Source organism: Ranitomeya imitator, chromosome 2 (genome assembly GCF_032444005.1).
Source record: "Ranitomeya imitator isolate aRanImi1 chromosome 2, aRanImi1.pri, whole genome shotgun sequence".
Classification (NCBI taxonomy): domain Eukaryota; kingdom Metazoa; phylum Chordata; class Amphibia; order Anura; family Dendrobatidae; genus Ranitomeya; species Ranitomeya imitator.
This window is the reverse complement of record NC_091283.1, coordinates 287,340,542-287,347,336: the sequence shown is the minus strand read 5'-3', so window position 1 is coordinate 287,347,336 and position 6,795 is coordinate 287,340,542.

Below are 6,795 nucleotides of genomic sequence, written 5' to 3'. Positions count from 1 at the left end.
TGGGAGGAAACTATACTCTTTTGTGAGCCTGGGATTGAAGGCAATGACAGGGCCCTATTATGGTTAAGATTCATTGATGACCTGTTCATTATATGGAGAGGCACAGGTGACTCCTTCTCGAAATTTGTTGCTAAACTTCCTTCTAATGATCTGGGACTTACCTTCAGATTTGAGTGGAACTCATTGAAACTCCCCTTCCTGGATGTACTGATTGAGAGGATGTCTGATGGCTCTTTGGGCAACTGTATTCACAGGAAATCCACCGCCACAAACTCCCTGCTTAGATGGGAGAGTGGGCACCCTTTAGCATTGAAAAAAGGCATTCCTAAAGGGCAGTACATGAGTGTGCATATGAATTGTTTGGATAACAGTAATTTTGTGAGACAGGCACATGACCTGCGGAATTGATTCAGTGAAAGGGGGTACCCTCATCTCTTTTTGAGGGGGCCTTTAACGAGGTTAAAAAGAAGGAGAGAGCTGATTTATTGACTCCAGTTCCAGTGAAAAAAGATGAATATTCTGGCCTTCGTTACTTAACCACGTTTAACAATGATGCAAATGATTTGAGGCAAATTTTGAAGAAGCATTGGTCAATTTTAAAAATGGATCGTGATATTGGGGACCTTTTGCCAAGATTTCCCCAGATGACGTTTCAAAAAGGGAAGTCCATTAAAGATCGGTTGGTACGTAGTCACTTTTCCCAATCACCACAGAAATCTTGGTTGACCTCTAATATCACTGGCTGCTATAAATGTAGTGGTTGGATAAGGCTACGTTCACATTAGCGTCTTGCGACGCAGTGTCATCGACGCATAACGACACATGCGTCATGCGCCCCTATCTTTAACATTGGGGACGCATGAACATGCGTTGTCATGCATTTTGGTGCAACGCACGACGCATGCGTCGTTTGGCCGCACCTGGCGGGGCGCAGGCAACGCTACATGTTGCAGTTTTGTAGCGTTGTAAAAACGCGTGCGTCGCACTTGCGTCGCCCGTGCGTCATAATTGCGTTACAATCCCCATTGAAACCAATTGACAATGCACGGGACGCAAGTGCGTGCGTCGCGCATGCGTTGTGCAACGCATGCGTCGTTAAATAGAATTACCCAAAAATTGTCTAGACTGTGTCTAGACAGTGAAAAAACATCCCCCATATATAAACAAAAGTTTGCATTGTTTTTGTCACTTGTCCTGCAGCATACCAAGAGACCAGACCTCATCATCTGCTTTCAAGAGATGTAAGTGTAGAATGATTATGCGCATTTTCTACATGTTTTATTTTTAAATTGTTTTATTGCAAGTTGTGTATGTTCTGCACTGTGGTTGTGTAAAGACATTGGTGTATTTTTATTCTGGTAGTGATGTATGGCGTTGTATAGGATGGCGTTTCATTGTCTCCGGCCTTGTTGATTATTGTAAATTATGGTGGTCTTTCCAGGATTGACTTCTCTTTTCAAATTTTTTTTGGGGGGTGTTTTTTGTAATCTGGTTGTGATGTATATTTCTGGCGTTATGGCGTTTCATTGTCTCCGGCCATGTTGGTTTTATTGTAAAGTATGGTGGTGTATCTAGGATTGACTTTTCTTTCCTTTTTTTGGGGGGGGGTTGTTATTTTTTTTCCTGAAATCTATTGTGCTGTTTTGGTTGTTCCGTGCATGCGGTTGTTCCGCTGTGTTTTTTTGTGTTAATAGAAATGTTTTCTGATGAATTTCAGGGCTTCCTATGTAGCTTTACTCTTTTTATATTTTTTTATTTTTTCTATAGTAACGTATGGCGTTATGGTTTGCCTTTTCTTGTGCCTTTTGGAAATCAATGTTGTAAAAATTAGGTTCAAAAAAATCTGTGTCTTTTTGGAGTAGTACATAGGGTCTGTTGTTTATTTGTTTTCTTATCTTTCCTGGGACTGGTATTATGCTTTTGTTATACTCTGGCATTGTGTCGTCTCTGCCATTGTTTTTTATTTCAATGTATGGCTGTGTTGTTTGCTCAGCGCTAGTTCAGTTGGCATTGTACTATGAGTGCACTGTTCGTTGTGGTCGTAATGTTAATGTTTGGATTTCTTGATATTTTCCTATATGTTCCTCTGTATTGTGCATAGTAAAATAATTTAATTTTTTTCATTTCAGAATTTCATCAATTATTAAAATGGCCAGCGACTCGAGCCACACCACACCGCTGGGGAGTCAGGTGAGTACATGATCTACTGTTGCTTACTATTCGGTGTCATTTGTAGACGTGTCACTCAATTTTTTAAAACTATTTTCCAGGCTTCTTCAAGTGAGGAGGAACAGACCCAGCAGGAGCAGCGTCCTCGGGGCCAAGCTGTGGTGGCAAGACGGCGAGTAAGTTTATTTTCAAACAACCTATTAAATTGTTTTTTTTTAATTCCTTTTTTTTTTTTTTTTTTTTTTTGTGGGGGTGGTGGAGGAGGGAGGGAGACCAAATTTTATTTATATTGCAAACATTAATGTTTTCCAATTATTCTAGGTTTCACAACGGGACCAAGATGACATTGACATCGACATCATGGTTGCATCTATCCAGGATCGAGGCCCGTTGTGTGACAGCCGTGACCCCCGGCACGCGGACCAGGTCATGTTGAGACGTATGTGGGCTGAAGTGGCCAAATCGCTATGGGATGGCTTTGACAGCGCTTCACCCACGGACAAAGATAAATTTGGTAAGTATTGCCGAAATTCCGCTCTGATCCAATCAGGCCAGGATACACAACCGTCTGTGATGTGTTCTACTTTTGTGGCATCGCACACGGTTGCGTATCAAATAAAAAAGTTTCTCTCAACCTTAATTTTTTTTGACTTTTTCACAGTCAAAAAATTGAAGACCAGATGGCGCTCCATGAAGGACTGTTTCAATCGGGGCCTGAAAAAGGAGGGACAGACTCATAGTGGTGCTGCTGCGGCAAGGACATCAACATACAAGTATAACAGAATTCTTCAGTTCCTGAGACCGGTCCTTGCCCGCCGACAGTAAGTATTACCGATTCCCACACATCGGGTATTGAACAACATGCCTATTCACGTAGTATATTCCCCAGCCACATAGTTTTTGCCTAGCCATTTATTATATTGCCCAGTATACAGCACACAGACACATAGTAGATTGACCAGCCACGTGCAATATTTCATTGTGGCGTAGTATATTGCCCATCCTGGATTATCACAGTTTCCAATAAAATGTTAAAATAATACACACGGGAGACCTTCTAGTCCGCGGCAGGTTCTGTTCCCAGGGTTGGTCTGATTGCAGGACCTGTGATGACGTCTCGGTCACATGACCGTGACGTCATGGCAGTTCCAACGATAAGCGTAAACCATGGCGGCCATTAAAAACGCCAACCATGGCTGAGTATAGCATGGTAATTTTTTTTAAAAAAATTTTTTTTATCAATTTTTAATATTGATGCGGCATAGGCAGTGTCAATAGTAAAAATTTGGTTACATCCTTAACGGCGGCAACGGTTACCGCCGTTAAGTGTTTAACGCTGAGAGAGGGGAGTATGCGGGCGACATGCATTCACTGCGGGGAGTAAGGAGCGGCCATTTTATTCACGACTGTGCCCGGCGCTGATTGTTTGCGTCAGCCATGACAGGCAGCTGGCCGTAACAATCAGCGAATTAATACCGTTAGGACTGACAGACGGAACTGACCCTTTACATAAAAGGCCAAATTATAATTTTATAGTGTGTGATGCAATGTTGGAGAATGTGAAATGTTTTATTTTGTATACTAATGTTTTCCTTTTGTTTTCACAGAACACACAGCAGCACCCTCGAGCCTGTTCGGCCCTCTGGAGCGGTCCTTCGTGAATCGCCATCTGACCCGTCACAGCCATCCCACAGCGAGAGTAGGCTTGCAGCACCATCTGGAGAACCGGCAGCCAGTCCATCAGATGTTCCCCTGGCCGAGGGCACTGGCGCTCCTTCCTTCGGGTGTTCCCGACAGCGTCAGCAGGCCTCGGACAGACCGATAATGCCCGAATTTTTACATTTGAGCACGGTCTTCCAGAATTGTTTCAAGGCGCTGGGCGATAGAATGGACACAGCTCTGTCCAATATTGACCGGCGCCTTCAAACAATGGAAACCGAGCTCTCGAGGCCGTCAAAACATTTCTTTAGTGCCATTGCGAAGGGCATGGTGGAACATCTTACGCCGGAATTCCAGATTTCGGTGATGCAGGCCTGCAACAATGCGTACGTGACTGCTCTGCAGCAGGCTCGGGTCATGCAGTCAGCGACTACAATGCCCGCAGTACCATCGCTGGCTAGCATGACTCCGACTCCTGCTGCAGAGCACCCACACAGAGCTCCGCGTGCCGAGGGCCACCGCCGCCGCCACCACCGACACCATAGAACCTAGCCGCAAAGTCCTGCTCCTGCCAGCCCTTCAAGGCCTCAAAGATGCCAGGCAGAACAACACCCAGAGGGAGAGAAAAGAAAACGGGCGAAAACTGTAACATCTACGGCGGCTCTGGCTGCTCCAATAGCAACACCAAGCTCTCGGCCGGGGTCTAGCCGGAGCAGGAGTAGCCAGAGCCAGTCCACAGTGCCAAGGACACTGGTTGTGCCTCCTCCCTCACCTCCTGCGTTGGCAATCTCGCCACCATCGACCACAGGGTGGTCAGACGTCGGCATACGCTCGAGTGTTTTGCTGTATGGTGGTTCCTGCTCCTCCTCCTCCTCTTCCTCCTCCACCCACTCCCAAACTGGTGGATATCAATCCCCCTTAATCGCGGAACTTCCGACCCCTTAAAACTTTACCCATTTTTCTTTTTGTTTCATCCCTAAATAAAATTGTTATTTTGATAACATCGTAGTTTCTTGGTCTAAAATAAAATTTGCACCAACTCACACCGTGCGCCGTATACACAAATCTTGTGTTTTGAACACCTCATATCTGCAATGTCTGACACAATGTTATCCAGTTTGTTGTAAATTTTTTTGGGCTGTCTCTCATTGTACTATGAGATGCTACAAACACAAAGAGGATTAACAAATATATCAATTTTCCAAACCTACTGTAAAGGTACCGTCACACATTACGATTTCATTAACGATATTGTTGCTTTTTTGTGACGTAGCAACGATATCGTTAACCAATCGTTATGCGTGACAGCGACCAACGATCAGGCCCCTGCTGGGAGATCGTAGGTTGCTGCGAATGATCAGCACCTTTTTTTGGTCGCAGATCACCCACTGTCATCGCTGGATCGGCGTGTGTGACACAGATCCAGCGATGTCTTCACTGGTAACCTGGGTAAACATCGGGTTACTAAAGCGCAGGGCCGCTTTACTAACCCGATGTTTACCCTGGTTACACGGGGACTTCGTCATTGTTGGTCGCTGGAGAGAGCTGTCTGTGTGACAGCTCTCCAGCTACCACACAACGACTTAACAACGATCACGGTCAGGTCGTATTGCTGGTCGTGATCGTTGGTTAATCGTTTAGTGTAACGGTACCTTAAGGTTATTGGTCAGGTGAGGTGGTAGTAATTTTCACGTGGCCAAGTGTCGCCACTATTTGACTCAGGACGTATTCCAGCATCCTGAGTTCAATAGTGTTAACTCACTAGAGTTGAGCGAACATGATCGTTTCCCTCCTTGTCAAGCAAAACACTTGCAGACTAGTAGCATATGGGCCACGGCTTCATGGAGTGCGGATTATGATCTGCAGCTACATGTTCCGAGGCTGTGTGACAGGCAGAACACATGCACATCCAAGGCCTATTTGTTGGCATCGCCATGCATGTGTAGTGCCTGTCACACAGCCGCGACACATGCAGCGGCAGAAAACCTGCTTCAGCCATCACGCTCCATGATGCCAGGTTCCATATGCAAATAGTCTGCAAGATTAATTGCTTGACAAGGTGGGAGCCGATCATGTTCGCGTGTAAAACTATGGAACACACGGCTATGTGAACAATTTGGTTGTTTTGTCAGAGTCAATGTGGTAACTGGTGCTCACATACCTACATTTTGTGGTACACACATTTGGTTATAGAACATTGGATTTGTTTAAAAAAAATTTTTATTGGCAACAACATTGTAAAACATAGGGGAGCATTTTTTTTGAAAACGGAAAGGCACAATAAATTTAGTTACAGTTTCAGCAGAATGAAATACTGTTTCTACATTAAACCATTTGATCTTGCCATGACACACGGCCAACATCTGAAACAAAATATGAAGCAAATCGATCCCTCATCTGAGCAATTTCCAAAGTTGTCCTCAGAGGATGATCTTGGAAATCGGGCAATGGGTTTGGTATGGGTTCATCTATTTCCACGTTGACTCTCTCTTTAGCAATAATATAATTGTGGAGAACCACACAAGCCTTCACCACCTGATCAACTGTCTCAATTTTCAGATTAATGGCGGATCCTAAAATCTGCCATTTGGAGACAAGTATTCCAAAGGCGCACTCCACAGTTCTTCTGGCCCTGGACAGTCGATAATTAAAAATTCTTTTTGTGTGGTCCAAGCCCCGACTGGAGTACGGTTTCAGTAGGTTGGCACACATTTGAAAAGCTTCATCACCAACCACAACAAATAGCATGGCCGGGCCTTCGGTGTTGGGAAGAGGTCGTGGCTGGGGGAAATTAAAATTGTTCTCATATAATCTTCGGCCCATATCAGACTCCTTAAATGTCCGTGAATCATTTGCACGGCCAAACGCTCCAATGTCCACGGCAAGAAACCTGCAGTCCGCACCAGCAATTGCCATGAGCACGGTGGAAAAGTATTTTTTGTAATTGAAAAAAAGAGATCCACTTCT